General features: G+C 35.8%; 3 non-coding genes across 3 annotated transcripts; all 3 read left to right on the top strand.

The window, feature by feature from the left end:
• The first annotated feature begins 3,705 nt into the window (after positions 1-3,705).
• On the top strand, positions 3,706-3,896 carry LOC127642828 (U2 spliceosomal RNA). The gene has a single exon (XR_007970422.1). It is a non-coding gene; the product is annotated as a U2 spliceosomal RNA (small nuclear RNA).
• Positions 3,897-6,134: 2,238 nt separating this feature from the next.
• LOC127642826 (U1 spliceosomal RNA) lies at positions 6,135-6,298 on the top strand. The gene has a single exon (XR_007970420.1). It is a non-coding gene; the product is annotated as a U1 spliceosomal RNA (small nuclear RNA).
• Positions 6,299-10,427: 4,129 nt separating this feature from the next.
• LOC127642827 (U1 spliceosomal RNA) lies at positions 10,428-10,591 on the top strand. Its single transcript, XR_007970421.1, has one exon. It is a non-coding gene; the product is annotated as a U1 spliceosomal RNA (small nuclear RNA).
• Positions 10,592-17,235: the final 6,644 nt, after the last annotated feature.

Below are 17,235 nucleotides of genomic sequence, written 5' to 3' on the forward strand. Positions count from 1 at the left end.
GCTAAATTTAAGTTTATTACTTTAGAGAAATATTAGGTTACGTTTTTATCTATAATATTTTATTAAAAATGTAATAATTGTGTAAATGGGACCTGCTCCATCATTTTGAGTTGCTTTGACCCAGAAACACATTTTGAGCTTCATGGACTGAATTAAAAAATGAATGTTTCAGCTTTATTATTATATAATTAAGTTTCTAATCATTAATATCCTCTTCAGTGTCTTTGGCTCATGTATAAATACAAACATAAATATATAACTTTGATTGTAAGAGCCATAATTTGAATAATTAAAACGTAACACTAAAAGGTACAAACATTTCAGTAGATATTTAAATTAGTTTGTTTATGTTATCTAAGTCAAGCAGTTCCCGCTGTTTATTATAAAATGGTTTTCCCCGTTTATGTATTGGTCTGTCTTAATGCCTTTAAGATTGGCATTTCCTGAATGATTGGCACCTTTCCTTAAGAACGTAAGAAAGACGGAACAACACAGTTTTTGACCGGAGTTTATCGAAGTTTATTTTTGTTCCTGTTAATTGTGCAAGAATTTTCAGTAAATGATTGAAATTCAATGAAGACCCGAGTCAATTCTTTGCTCATGAAGAAACGAGACAGTAACGAAGGATTATTGCTACTACATTGATTATTATTATAATTAGTGTGATACTCGAGTATTCACAGCGCTTCACTTTTTCCACATTTTGTTATGTTACAGTCTTATTCCATCCATCCATCCATCCATCGTCAACCGCTTATCCTGTGTACAGGGTCGCGAGGGGCTGGAGCCTATCCCAGCTAACATTGGGCGAAAGGCGGGGGACACCCTGGACAGGTCGCCAATCCATCGCAGGGCCACACATACACTCACACTCACACTCACACTCACACTCACCCAGTCTTATTCCAAATGGATTAAATTAATTATTTTGCTCACAATTCTACAAACAATACCCCATAATGACAACATGAAGTTTGTTTGAAATCTTTGCAAATTTATTAAAAAGAAAAAAAATCACATACACAAGTATTCACAGCCGTTGCCATGACACTCCAAATTGAGCTCATGCGCTTCCTGTTTCCACTGATCATACTTGAGATGTTTCTATAACTTGATTGGAGCCCACCTGTGGTAAATTCAGTTGATTGGACATGATTTGGAAAGGCACACACCTGTCTATATAAGGTCCCACAGATAACAGTGCATGTCAGAGCACAAACCAAGCCATGAAGTCCAAGAAATTGTCTGTAGACCTCCGAGACAGGATTGTATGGAGGCACAGATCTGGGGAAGGATACAGAACAATGTCTGCAGCATTGAAAAACAGGACAACAACCCCAAGCACACAGCCAAGATAACAAAGGAGTGGCTGCGGGACAACTCTGTGAATGTCCTTGTCTTGAACCCGATTGAACATCTCTGGTGAGGTCTGAAAATGGCTGTGCACCAACGCTCCCCATCCAACCTGATGGAGCTTGAGAGGTCCTGCAAAGAAGAATGGGAGAAACTGCCCAAAAATATGTGTGCCAAGCTTGTAGCATCATACACAAAAAGACTTGAGGCTGTAATTGGTGCCAAATGTGCTTCAACAAAGTATTGAGCAAAGGCTGTGAATACTTATGTACATTTTATTTATTTTAATAAATTTGTAAAGATTTCAAAAACTTCTTTCATGTTGTCATTATGGGGTATTGTTTGTCGAATTGAGGAGAAAAATGAATTTACTCCATTTTGGAATAAGGCTGAAACATAACCAAATGTGGATTAAGTGAAGCGCTGTGAATACTTTCCAGATGCACTTTATTTATATATTTAAATATATATGCATATTAGTAGTAGAGCTGGGCGATATTTTTCAGCAAGTTGACTATATTCGATATCTCGATAATTATGTATTTGCTCTAAAATGGCTCAAAAGTGTTTTACTAAGAACATTTAATATAGACGACCAATTAAAACAAACTATTGGCAGACAAACAGTCCAATATAAGTCAATCTCTCATGTGTAATATATATATATATATATATATAATGGTACATAAACTAGTTTTAATGTGATTTTCAGTATGTGGAAAACAGGTATTGAGTATTTTAAAGTTGTATGTAGTCTCCCCTGTTTTACTGATAATCAATATTCAGCTAATTAAGAGTCTGTGATATATGATTTATTTTTAAATGGTTTGTTTTGGTTTTGGGGATACTGTATTAATTTTATATGTTCAGGTCTTGGAAAAAGTCTTAAATTTGAAACTCTTTAGCAACCTTGTTAAAGCAAGAGGAGTTTTAAAAGTGTGAAAGAGATTTTGAGAGCTGCGGTGGAGGGAAAGATTATCAGAAAATAAACATTTAAATGTTGGTCTGTTTCTCACACAGAACTATTGTATGATTTGTACCGGGATAACACACAAGTCTTGCACAATTTTAGTCCAAAAAAATCAAACGCTGATACATGACTGTATTTAATATCTATACAGAGTATTAATCTGTTTAAATGTTTTGAAAATAACCAACAATTATTCACATTGTGACATCAAATAACTAATTTCAGAGAAACTTAATCAGAGGAAAGATAAAGATTTGTTGATGAATTCATCTTAACATGGAGAAGGCTCTCTTTTAATATTAATTTATTAAAGACTTCATCATTGGAACGTCGGCACGTACTGATTAATATTCATGAGCTCTTCTCCATAGTGGGTTTCGTAATTTGCGGGAGAAAAAAAACGGTTCAGGTGGATTTTTACACGGTTTGGTGCAAGACAAGCGACACCTGTGAGTATCTAAACATTTAAAACTTGTAATTTGATTATTTAGACTACTTTTATGTACTTAAATGCTTGTAGTCCCGTAAATTAGGATTAATCCGTCGAAAATGTTTTAAGTACAATGTTAATACATCAATTTAGAGCTTTTTCATTGTTTTTTGGCCGTTGTTAATCAGTGTAGGCTAATCTGAGACAACCGTCCAATTTGAGGCGTTTAAATGAGAAAATAAAGACATTTCTCACGTGAACTGTGTCCGTTAAATACACCGATGGATGAAGTCAGTCACAATCAAATCAGATCAAACTTATTCAACGGGTTGCTGATATTTAACGCTCATTCAAGGATTTGCAAACACCAGTTTGTGCTGATTTCCCGCTTTATTGTTTCAGTGTAGATCTGTCAAGATTGATGGCGCTAAAATGTTTGTTGAAATAGTCGTTGAAAGGGTTTGCAGCTTTTCTCGTCGTCAGTGATTGTAGTTTGATGTCGCAGACGGACTTGCAGTTCCACATTTCACCACATGAGGGCGTCAAAGGAAATAAATGTGGCAAAAGCTTCATTTTCTCCTGTTGTTTTGTGAATCTGGTGTCAGAACATGAGCAGAGAGACTTTCCTGTGAAAAGCGGATTATTTTAGGATTATAAAGAGACTCTAAATAGTTTTATTATCCACAAACACTGTTCTCGTGTTTGATTGGATGATGGAGAACTCATGATAACAGAGGGAGGAAAAATGTCCGCGTATTTTGAAGGTTTTTCGGCTTCTTATTGTCGAGAATCTCAAAACTCTTCACACAGTCTCTGAGTGGGGCTTTAATTTTGAAGTTTGTATTTGTAAGTAGTTTATAGTTTGAAATGGTCTGATATTATTATGAATGAGACCGTCAGTGAGATCTGTAGTTGTCTGAATGACTCCCTTTGCTCGGATCCTTATTTCGGTATCGCTTCTCGGCCTTTTGGCTAAGATCAAGTGTAGTATCTGTTCTTATCAGTTTAATATCTGATACGTCCCCTATCCGGGGACCATATATTAAATTGATTTTTGGATCAGGGAGATGGAATAGGGGCTTGCTCCGTCCACTCCACGCATCGACCTGGTATTGCAGTACCTCCAGGAACGGTGCACCCCCCTAAAACTGTCAAGGAAAGAACTGAGTAAGTGTGTATGTGATGCATTAACTGTGAGTTAAGCTTTTGACTTGTGTATTTTGAAATAGCTTTCCCTATTTGATTTGTTTTTGGTGTTTTATGCTTGGTTAATACTTTTGTATAATATTTGTTTACATATTTATATTCTCTTTTCCCTACAAGAGTTTGTATGTTGATATTTTTGTTAATGAAAAAAAAAAAAAACTTCGAGTGAAAAATTAAATCCTCATATCAATTTTATTTATATATTTTAAAGTGTAATAAAATCGCACATAAATTTTATTCTCGCTTCAATTAAACATCTCATCTATAACGGACGCGAGATTAAGATCAAAAACATATTTCAGTGTTAAAATATATTCAGCAGTAAAATCTGAAGACACTGGAATCATAAAATGTGCTTCTTTATCTCTGATAACACTAAACAAACGCAATTCTCCCGGCTTGTGTAGCTAATGCGCATGCGCGTTCTCTAGTTGATTGACAGGCGATATCAGTTTCTGAAATGTGATTGGCTCTTTTACCTTTAAGGCGGGACTTCCTTTCTACATCCGTTGACCGTTCCCAATTTCAAAACTAGTCTCTTATGGAGGACCTAATGTGACAATATTACAAATAAATATAAAGAGTCCAGGATTTTTATTCTGGTGCATCATTAAAAATGTTTTGCATATAAATTAACTAATTATCAAATCTGAAGTAGTTATATTTTATTTCCTTAAGAATGATTGTATTGATTTATTTCCACATATATTATTTTCTATACTTATATGTTTATTGATTTATTTGTACATTTGCACATAAATAGGAAGATGGGATAGAATAGGGTTCAAAACAGTGTTACTATGAATGCAAACTTTAATACAGTGAAAAAGACTCTTAAAATAAAATATTTGATGCCATGAGTGTACCTTCATTTACTATTATTTTGAATATGGAATATGAAGCAATGTGAAAACAATTTAACATTTTAACTTTTGCTGACCTATTATGCTTCACAGAGTTAATGTGCGCTTCTAAATCACTTGTACCTTTATTAGCAACTGACACACAAGTGCAGCTTTACATGTCATACATTCCCACGGACCTCCACATGGACGAAAGCATGGGAATATTTTGTGCAAGTAACAAATCAGATATCTCTGCACCAGAAAATCATAGAGACATACGTACGGGTTGACTTATTTCACTCAGTTTGGCAAGTACCCATGATAAGTATCACCCTGGTAACTGCATAGCAACCACATGGGCTTACCCTAGCAACCAAGTAACAAATTATATATCTCTGCACCAGAAAATAGTAGAGGCTACCAGTTTGACTTATTTCACTCATCATGGCAAGTGCCCATGATGAATATCACCCTGGTAACTGCCTCGCAACGAGATGTGGTTACCTTAGCAACCAAGTAACAAATATCATATATCTGCACCAGAAAATCGTAGCGATTTCCTGGTTGACTAATTTCACTCAGGATGAAAAGTAGCCAAGTATTGTATCTCCCTGGTCATTACCTAGCAACCAGATGGGGTTACCCTAGCAACCAAGTAACAAATCTTATATCTCTGCACCAGAACAAAGATTTCAGGTTTTGTTCATGGGACTCAGGGTAGCAGGGATCTATCTATCTATCTGATAGACTGAATGGTCGTATAATCTTTAAACTTTGAACTTTTAAAACTACTACTTAAACTTATAACAACTTATAACTAAAAACCTTCAAACTTTTACAACTACTTCAAACTTTATTGCTATGTTCTCTCAAGCCAACCTAAAGTTTGTCCACAAACTTTTCAATCTAGAAATAAATAAATACACGTGGAATTAAAAAAATACAGTAATACAAAAGGAAAGAAAGCCAAGTACTAGTTTATGTCTGATATGAAATTGTTTTATTTCGTAGTACACCTTAATTTTTTTTTTACAATTCTTTGCAAATATTTTTAATATTGTCACTTTAGGTCCTCCATAGTCTGGAGCTCAAAGCTGATTGGTCCGTGTGTGCGGCTCTGTTGTACACTGACTCAAAACATTGCAGCAAGTCACATCGCAATGCATCATCGGTTACATTCCTTGTAAACTGGGTGTAATTGTAAATATTTGTTAATAACATGTAATAACAATGTGTATTAGTCATGAAGTATGTGTATTTGAATGTGTATCACCATCGACGTGAATAGTAGTGAGCAGAATGACTCCTCTGATTGGCTCGCTTTCAATTCATACTTACCTGGCAGGGGAGACACCATGATCATGAAGGTGGTTCACCCAGGGTGAGGCTCAGTCATTGCACTCCGACTGTGCTGACCCCTGCGAATTCCCCAAATGTGGGAATCTCGACTGCATAATTTCTGGTAGTGGGGGACTGCGTTCGCGCTCTCCCCTGATTCTCTGGTTAAAGGCAGATTAAAACAATTAGCATTAGCATATATCAGAGCCTTGTAGGAAGAGAGTTGACAACGGAAGTCATAAATGCTTGATCGTCACGTGATTCACGTAGACTTCAGATAATTCCAGGAAGTGCTTTGGCGGGCATTTCAAACTGTTAGAGTGACAGAACTGCGATTTCTGGTAAGTAGTAGTTAATAAATGCATTTATTTTATATATTTATGTAACACATCGACATATGTATGTAGCTTGAGTATGTTGTTACAGCGATGTTGTTCTTTTAAAGATCAAATCAGCTAATATTTGAGGATTACCGTTATTTGCCTCATCTTATTTCAGGCTAGGGTTTCTGTTGCGTTTTTTATGTTACCTCATGTTCATTGTTTTCACTAATCTCATGGTAACTAATGTCATATTTATGACTTTTCAGATAGTACAGAGACAGGCTGGTGACAGGTGATGTCCAGCTCGCACCGCACAATGGGTCAATGAACTATTAACTATTAGCAGCAGTTACGGAAATGTCAATATAGTGAAATGAAGCTTATTGTTTACAATTCTATATATAGTAATATAATTATTTATGTATTATAAATATTATATATCTAATGTATAATTCTTACAATACTTATTCATATACACAATATATTCAGCTTTAAAACAACTTAAGCATACTCGTATATAAACTGCCGTTCAAAAGTAATGAGGCTGAAAATTCAGCTTTTACAATGAATAGGGTGTTCAGTTACTAACTTTATCCAGCTCCAATCCTTGCCTAATCTGTTAGTTATCCGATAACATCCCTTATCTCCTAATTTAATGAGTAATACTCAACTATAAGGTTTTAATTTACAAGTTATTTTTATTTAGATGTACTGATAATATACAGAATAAGATAATATTATTCTTTAAACGTCTCACCTTTTAAAAGTGCGGCATAAACGGTTTGTTCTGCTGCATCTCTACGGCGCTGGCGTGTGTTTGCTGCTACTTCGGGAAGTATTGAGAGGCTCCACGAGCCGCCATTGCTGTAAAAAAAACCGTTCCGTTGGAGTCAATGGAGTTGTCGCAACTCTCTCTCTATAGGCTCTGGTATGTAACAGTCTACTCAGCAGTCCACAGAACATTCTCTCTAAAGCTTTGAGGATCATCAGGGTGTGTTTTGGCAAAATTCAGGGCACCTATTATGGCATTTAAAATGTTCCTAATATTGTTTTGGGAGTCCCCAACAACAGTTTTACATGCATGCAATGACAAAAAACACATTTGTTGTCTTATAATATGCATTTATGTTTACCTGATTTGCTCACCGACTCCCAAATGATTCGTTCAACGACTCATTTTTCCAAACCCCTCCTTTGCGTGACGCTAATCTGCGGTGATTGGTCAGATGACCCAGTCAGTTGTGATTGGTATACTCTGTGCAGAGATTGTCGGAAACAGAACGCCCATCACCGATTTGTAGTAAAAAAATCTAAATCAGAGAAGGAATTTGAATTAATTTATGTTAGCGATCATAGCCCAAAGATCGGTGGTAAACACCCAATCAGTTATTGTTTGCGTTAGCCCAACGCATAAACATATTGGTAAAGCACTGCATTACTACAAGTTATTGCTGTATTCTTTATGACAACTCCAATAACATCAACAAACATTTCACATATTTCAAAAACATTGACATTGGAGACCTAGAAAGCTGCGCTGAGTGTAACGTACACAACACACACACACATACTTATTAACATGCTAAAAAACACATAAAAGCAACAATTATTAATAATACTTACAGGTTGTGATTCGGAGGAGGAAGCTGATCCAAATAAACTTGGTACTGAACCTTCCTTCAGTATCAACCGTCTCGCAAATCCACACTTGAAAGCGTTCATGTTCGTAAAGCAATCGTCATTAAAATGAGGCGAACACAGCACAAGGTTCGGGCGATACTTGTGTGGTATAGTTGTAAATATAAACTCTAGCCACTGATTCTTCACATGCTCGTCCCTGGGCAGTGGAAAAAAGGTCACTTTTGATACGCACTTCAGAACACAGCGTCTTGTTGTCGACATGATGTTTTCAAGTTTTCCCTGGTGTCTGCGTGCGCAATGAGTGGGCGCGGCCAATTTGATAATTTTTCGTCTTGACGTCACATCGAAAAGGAAAATGACTCGTTGGAAAATCGATTCATTACATTGACTCAGAGTCGACTCCTACTTTTGAGAGACAATAACTTTTTTTACGGTGAACTTTCATATATAAAACTTTGCAGGATGTTTTTGTTCACTTAAATCTGTTACACACTACATGAAAGGTAATTTTCAAAATTCCATAATAGGTGCCCTTTAATGTTCTTCTGGGTTAGCAGTGTTTTTTGTCTCGTCTCTCTTCCACGGATGGCATTTTTGCCCAGTGTCTTTCTGATAGTGGAGTCATGAACAGTTTAGTGATGCGAGAGAGGCCTGCAGTTCCTCGGATGTTGTCCTTGGCTGTTTTGTGACATCATGGATGAGTTGTCGCTGTGCTCTTGGAGGAATTTTGGAAGGTTGGTCACTTCTGGGAAGGTTCACTACTGTGCCACGTTTTCTCCATTTGGAGTTAATGGCTCTCACTGTGTTTCTTTAGAGTCCCAGAGCCTTTGAAATTCATCAGTCTGGAAAGGGTTACAAAACTATTTCAGTCAACTTTTCCCTCCTCATTTATGACATTTCTTTCGACCTTGGCATAGTGTTGTGCTGGGTGAGCCCTTTTAGTCAACTTCATGCTGCTGAAAATGTTCTCTTTAGGTGTTGATCTGATTGAACAGGGCTGGCTGTAATCAGGCCTGGGTGTGTCTTGTCCAGCTGAACCGCATTAGAAATGTAGTTTCATAGATTTAGTAACAAAAGGGGCAAATACTTTTTCACTCAGGCCCAGTTGGTATTGGGTAACTTCTTTGCTTCAATAAATAACATTATAATTTAATAACTGTATTTTGTGTTTACTCAGAATATTTGTTTTATGTTAGATTTTCTTTTAATTTTTGAAACCATTTTGCATTCGATACTCAAAAAGTGAAGAAATCAGGTTGGGGGCAAATATTTTTCACAGCACTGTGGGTCGATGGTGGAAGATATTTTATTTTTTGAATGTTCAGATATTTTAAAAAGCTAAAATGAGACCAAAATTATGGAAAACAAATCAAATATATTTCTATTAGTGCTGGGTATTGATACAGATTTCCAGATTCGATATTGATTCATAATTGATACTAAAGTCCCGCATTATGTACCAAATCTTATTAGGATTTTGGTTCAACAAAAACTGCATCTGGGATTTTATTTATTTTGGACTCTTTGTCTGTGCCCACCATTGCAAAGAAAGAATAAGAATTAGTTTTTTTGACATTCTAAAAATCAATTATAAAAACTGTCTTTCCCACCATATTAGTTATCGGTATCAGCAAAATCCACTATCGGTCGAGCTCTAATATGGAGGATTGTAACGGAGTCACCATCACTGTTTATGGACTACTAAATCATGATTATTAATGCAAAATATTGTAAAGAAAAAACACAGAGAGACTTCCTGGTTGACTTATTTCATTCAGGATGGCAAGGAGCCATGTATTGTATCACCTTGGTAATAGCATAGCAACTAGATGGGGTTAGCCTAGCAACCAAGTAACAAATTGCATATCTCTGCACCAGAACATCATAGTATCTTCCGTGTTGACTTATTTCTCTCAGGATGCCAAGGAGCCTTGATAAATACCACCTTGTGATTTTTAAGTACCAGTTTATGTCTGATATGAAAATGTTTTGTTTCAGTGTACACTTTATTTAAATTTTTTTACAATTCTTTGCAATTATTTTTTATATTGTCACTTTATGTTCTCCATAGTCTGGAGCTCAAAGCTGATTGGTCCGTGTGTGTGGCTCTGTTGTACACTGACTCAAAACATTGCAGCAAGTCACATCGCAATGCATCATCGGTTACATTCCTTGTAAACTGGGTGTAATTGTAAATATTTGTTAATAACATGTAATAACAATGTGTATTAGTCATGAAGTATGTGTATTTGAATGTGTTTCACCATCGACGTGAATAGTAGTGAGCAGAATGACTCCTCTGATTGGCTCGCTTTAAATTCATACTTACCTGGCAGGGGAGACACCATGATCATGAAGGTGGTTCACCCAGGGTGAGGCTCAGTCATTGCACTCCGACTGTGCTGACCCCTGCGAATTCCCCAAATGTGGGAATCTCGACTGCATAATTTCTGGTAGTGGGGGACTGCGTTCGCGCTCTCCCCTGATCATCTGGTTAAAGGTAGATTAAACGTTTATTTATAATCATATATAGCATGTATATTTAGTTCATCCACATTGGAGTGTTTTCAATCATGATCTGATCGTTTTAAGGTTCTTTTTATGCATCTCAATCATTCAAGTTAATTTGAGCCATTCTGCGGAGGGTTTGCTCCTATGTGTTGGATCTTTGTCTAGCTGTATAATCCAGTTGTGTTTGAGCTTCAACTCATGGACTGATGACCAGATGTTCTCCTTTAGGATTTTCTTGTAGGGAGCAAGTCTATGGAGCCAGAAATATGCCAAAACAATTTGAATTGTGTAAATTTGAAATATTAGATGTTTGAATTATAATTGTGATTTTTGCCAAATTTAATTTTACGTTGTATTTTAAATAGTTTTGCATTTTTTTAAACTCCAGTCCTGGACATTTTATATTTAACCAAATTGAATTGAGTTTTTTTATGGCACAATTTTATAAATCTGTATTTTCAAACAGCAAATTTTTATTTCTGAATTCTTACACTATAAATATCCCGTTTTAAAAAATACAGCTTCAAGTTTTCAAGATGGAGAAATTCAGATCTACAGAAAGTGGGTCAGAGGTCAAGCGTTCCACAGGGAAGAGTAGAGGGTCTCGGAAAAGTCGAACGGAGCATTTTGGCCAATTACAGCTCGAGGTGCAATAATTCTCTGGTGCGAGCGTGATTCAAAAGGTTGCCATTCTGACCATGAAGTGGTTCTTATACTTTTATGATTAATATTTTTATGGTTAGCACATTCTCCGCATATGAGACATTTGTCTGAGCGGTCTCTGGTATTTGTTTTAGTATAAAGTATATTTAGTATGAAAGTGATTATTAAGAGTAAGCATCACATATAACTCAATAATTCATGTAATTCTGCTTCTGTGATCGGAATCCACATCTGATCCAAGTCGGACGTTATTTCAAACATTTGTTGGTGTTTGTAAGTGAGTTTTGAGCTCAAGACTTGAACATCAGGAATGATCGTTCAGATGTGTGTGAATTAGCATGCGCGATTACATTATACGATTCATTTCATGTAGCTTATTGTAAGGCATTTAATGGCTAATTTACACACCGAACTCCAACAAACGTTACAAACACATTATGACTGTCATTCACACACGTGCACATATTGATGTTCAGTCATTATGCCATTTATTTTTAGTTTGAGTCCGAATCATTTTAAACTGAACATTTCACGTGTTCTTGTCATAAATCTTCAAAGCTGCAAAATAAGTTTAAACAAGCAGCATAAAAAGGTTTGATTTTGGGTAATGTTGATTATTGGTTGGTATTTCAATGCAAAAATCTGTCTTATTCACTACCCAAACTAATCTAGTCCAGGCGCTGTCAGATCTGATATTGCACTGCGTCTTGAGTATTTAAATGAGGTCATTATCCCTTTCACACATGCAACCAGGTAAATTACAGGAAAATTGTTGGGTTGCCTTTACTGGTAAATGTGCTGTTCACACATACCATCAAAATGAACATGTAAATGTACTAATGATACTACTTCTCATTAAGGGAAATGGCCAGAGCTAAATTGACCAATTATTTTCAAAAAGGGTTCACACGTGACCTAACCTGAAAATACAGTCAATTGTCTGGAAAAGGCTGTATGTGTGAAAGGGGCTATTGTCACTCCTGTTTAAAGGCTTGTTATAGATTGCGCTTCACAACATTTGTGCCGTTGTCTGATCTGCATAATTCCTTTAGTGAATATTAGTTTGGGTTTATGGGGTCGCCTGGATGAGTGCGAACATCAGCGGCATCCATGTTGATGTTTTGTTTTCTCACAACTGTCATAATGGCCAGAGAAATATTTACAAAAAGATCTTGGTGCAGCTTTTTAATGACTTCATTTTTGTTGTTTTTAGACATGCAAGTGAACACACATGAACCAACTGATAACCAGATTCTAAACACAAAATGACAGATACTGCAGCAGTTGTATGTATATGGTTTCTCATCTCGCAGTACCAGAAATGTACAATTTGAATTCAGCTGGGCATCACATTCACTTTTAAGGGTTCTCCTAAAAAGTTTCCATTTGTTGTTGACTTGTATTTGGTGGATTGCATTATCACATTATTTGACTTGATTTATCTTAGATTCATCTTTTACATCTCAAAAATCTTTTAACAACAGTGTGTAACATTGTTATATTCACTGTAACAACTACACAATGTAATAAGTTAAATGTAATGTTCATAATATATATAGTTGAAGTCAGAAGTTTCATTAAAATGCATTTTTAACCACTCCACAGATTTCAGATTAGCAAACTATAGTTTTGGAAAGTCGTTCAGGACATCTACTTTGTGCACGAGTAATTTTTCCAACAATTGTTTACAGACAGATTGTTTCACTTTTAATGGATTATATCACAATTCCAGTGGGTCAGAAGTTTACATACACTTAGTTAACTGTGCCTTTAAGCAGCTTCTGATAGGAGGTGTTCTGAATTGGAGGTGTATCTGTGGATGTATTTTAAGTCCTACCTTCAAACTTAGTGCCTCTTTGCTTGACATCATGGGTAAATCAAAAGAAATCAGCCAAGACCTCAGAAAACTATTTGTGGACCTCCACAACTCTGGTTCATGCTTGGGAGCAATTTCCGAATGCCTGAAGGTGCCACGTTCATCTGTACAAACAATAGTACGCAAGTATAAACCCCATGTGACACATTCGGTCTCCTAGAGATGAACGTAGTTTGGTGGAAAAAGTGCAAATCAATCCCAGAACAACAGCAAAGGACCTTGTGAAGATGCTGGTGGAAACAGGTAGACGAGTATCTATATCCACACTTCACAAAATAGATGGCATCATGAGTAAGGCAAATTATGTGGATAAATTGAAGCAACATCTCATGATATCAGTCAGGAAGTTAAAGCTCGGGGTCATTGTCCATTTGGAAGACCCATTCTTAAAATACTTTTTATATTGCTAAATTTAAGTTTATTACATTAGAGAAATATTAGGTTACGTTTGTATCTATAATATTTTATTAAAACTGTAATAATTGTGTAAATGGGACCTGCTCCATCATTTTGAGTTGCTTTGACCCAGAAACACATTTTGATCTTTATGGACTGAATTAAAAAAATAATTTTCAGCTTTATTATTATATAATTATTACATTTCTAAGAATTTTCTAGATTTAATAATTTAAACAGTGATTTAGTTGTCAAATTGAATAACATTTAATATCCTCTTTTAAGTGTCTTTGGCTCATGTATAAATACAAACATAAATATATAACTATTATTATTATAATTAGTGTGATACTGGAGTACTCACAGCGCTTCACTTTTTCCACATTTTGTTATGTTACAGTCTTATTACAAATGGATTAAATTAATTATTTTGCTCAAAATTCTACAAACAATACCCCATAATGACAACATGAAGTTTGTTTGAAATATTTGCAAATTTATTAAAAAGAAATAAAATCACAAGTATTCACAGCCGTTGCCATGACACTCAAAATTGAGCTCATGTGCTTCCTGTTTCCACTGATCATCCTTGAGATGTTTCTATAACTTGATTGGAGTCCACCTGTGGTAAATTCAGTTGATTGGACATGATTTGGAAAGGCACACACCTGTCTATATAAGGTCCCACAGATAACAGTGCATGTCAGAGCACAAATCAAGCCATGAAGTCCAAGGAATTGTCTGTAGACCTCCGAGACAGGATTGTATGGAGGCACAGATCTGGGGAAGGGTACAGAACAATGTCTGCAGCATTGAAAAACAGGACAACAACCCCAAGCACACAGCCAAGATAACAAAGGAGTGGCTGCGGGACAACTCTGTGAATGTCCTTGAGTGGCCCAGACTTGAACCCGATTGAACATCTCTGGTGAGGTCTGAAAATGGCTGTGCATCGACGCTCCCCATCCAACCTGATTGAGTTTGAGAGGTCCTGCAAAGAAGAATGGGAGAAACTGCCCAAAAATATGTGTGCCAAGCTTGTAGCATCATACACAAAAAGACTTGAGGCTGTAATTGGTGCCAAATGTGCTTCAACAAAGTATTGAGCAAAGGGTGTGAATACTTATGTACATTTTATTTATTCTAATAAATTTGTAAAGATTTCAAAAACTTCTTTCATGTTGTCATTATGGGGTATTGTTTGTCGAATTGAGGAGAAAAATGAATTTACTCCATTTTGGAATAAGGCTGTAACATAACAAAATGTGGATTAAGTGAAGCGCTGTGAATACTTTCCATATACACTTTATTTATATATTTAAATATATATGCATATTAGTAGTAGAGCTGGGCGATATTTTTCAGCAAGTTGACTATATTCGATATCTCGATAATTATGTATTTGCTCTAAAATGGCTCAAAAGTGTTTTACTAAGAATATTTAATATAGACGACCAATTAAAACAAACTATTGGCAGACAAACAGTCCAATATAAGTCAGTCTCTCATGTGTAATATATGTCTCTCTCCACTGGCTGCCGGTTCATGCACGTATTAAATTCAAGGCCCTGATGCTGGCATATAAAACAGTCACTGGGTTTGCTCCAGCATACCTAAAAACATTAATGCAGAGCTACGTTCCCACCAGAAGCCTGCGGTCGGCTAAGGAACGTCGCCTTGTCGTACCAAAACAAAGAGGCACCAAAACACTTTCCCGGACTCTCAGTTTCATCAAACCACGGTGGTGGAATGACCTTCCCAACTCAATCCGGGAAGCTGACTCACTTTCTATCTTCAAAAAGCGGCTAAAAACACATCTTTTCCAAAAGCACTTAACCGGTCACTTAAAAAAAATATATATATATATTTACATTTCTTGTTGCACTTAAATCGGTTTTGTATACTATTCTGATGATAGTGAAACTTTGTAATATGGCACTTTTTGTACCACTGTCTCCTTAAGATGATTCGCTGATGTTCTTCCTCTTTTGTAAGTCGCTTTGGATAAAAGCGTCTGCCAAATGAATAAATGTAAATGTAAATATATATTATGGTACATAAACTAGTTTTAATGTGATTTTCAGTATGTGGAAAACATGTATTGAGTATTTTAAAGTTGTATATAGTCTCCCCTGTTTTACTGATAATCAATATTCAGCTAATTAAGAGTCTGTGATATGATTTATTTTTAAATGGTTTGTTTTGGTTTTGGGGATACTGTATTAATTTTATATGTTCAGGTCTTGGAAAAAGTCTTAAATTTGAAACTCTTTAGCAACCTTGTTAAATCAAGAGGAGTTTTAAAAGTGTGAAAGAGATTTTGAGAGCTGCGGTGGAGGGAAAGATTATCAGTAAATAAACATTTACATTTTGGTCTGTTTCTCACACAGAACTATTGTATGATTTATACTGGGATAACACACAAGTCTTGCACAATTTTAGTCCAAAAAAGTCAAATGTTGATACATGACTGTTAGGACTGGGACAACGCGTAGACGTCATTGATGACATCGACGCAAAAAAAACGTTGACACAAAATATGCGCGCCGATTCGTCAGACCCAAAACAAAGATGAGCCGGAGAGCAGTAGCAACACGAGTGGCTCCTCAGACTATCAGAAGTGCAAGGCAGCACGCACTCGTTCCTCTAAAGTATGGGAATTCTTTCATTTAAAAGGAAACAATTCCGTGATATGTCATCTTTTCAAAATAGAGATGGCCTTCCATTCTAGCACCACGGCAATGCACCAGCACCTTAAGAAGCGCCACCCGGGAGCAGCTGCATGTTGAAATGCTCACATTCCTCCACTCCAATATATGACTGTATTTTGTCTTGAATGAGAGACACACACACACACACACACACACACACACACAGTATTCTTAAGGTGAAAGTGTCAGAGTGTAAGTTGTTATTTGCATGTGAATGAAGATGCTTTTTTTCAGTAAGCTAGGCCCATGTTCAACATAAATGTTGAATTCTGAATGTTTATTTTTATTATTTATTGTTTTGTTGGAAAAGCACTCTTTGTATTAGCTTAAATAGCTCTAAACAAGTATTTTGGGTGACCTTTTTATTTTTTATTGAATGCTAGACATCAAGTTGTTATTTTAATCTGAAAGAAGAATTACAAGATGCACTTTTTTCAGTAAGCTAGGCCTATGTGTTTTCAAGGCTTCAAGGTTTTATTGAATGCTACCTCTGACTAAGAATGCGTTACTTTGCACTTGTATAGTCTTATTTTGGAATTTTAAGAGCAATAAACATATATTGCAATGTTAAGGAATTCATGTTTTTTTCATTCAGATATGTAAATCAACATGTATAAATTGCTATTAGTCAATTAATGGGGAGATAATCGAATCGGACTGAAAAAAAATATATATGAATCGTTAGATTAATCAATGCATCGAAAAAATAATCGCTAGATTAATCGTTTAAAAAATAATCGTTTATCCCAGCCCTAATGACTGTATTTAATATCTATACAGAGTATTAATCTGTTTAAATGTTTTGAAAATAACCAACAATTATTCACATCGTGACATCAAATAACTAATTTCAGAGAAACTTAATCAGAGGAAAGATAAAGATTTGTTGATGAATTCATCTTAACATGGAGAAGGCTCTCTTTTTAATATTAATTTATGAAAGACTTCGTCATTGGCACGTCATTACGTCCT

Source organism: Xyrauchen texanus, unplaced genomic scaffold, assembly GCF_025860055.1.
Source record: "Xyrauchen texanus isolate HMW12.3.18 unplaced genomic scaffold, RBS_HiC_50CHRs HiC_scaffold_875, whole genome shotgun sequence".
Taxonomy (NCBI): domain Eukaryota; kingdom Metazoa; phylum Chordata; class Actinopteri; order Cypriniformes; family Catostomidae; genus Xyrauchen; species Xyrauchen texanus.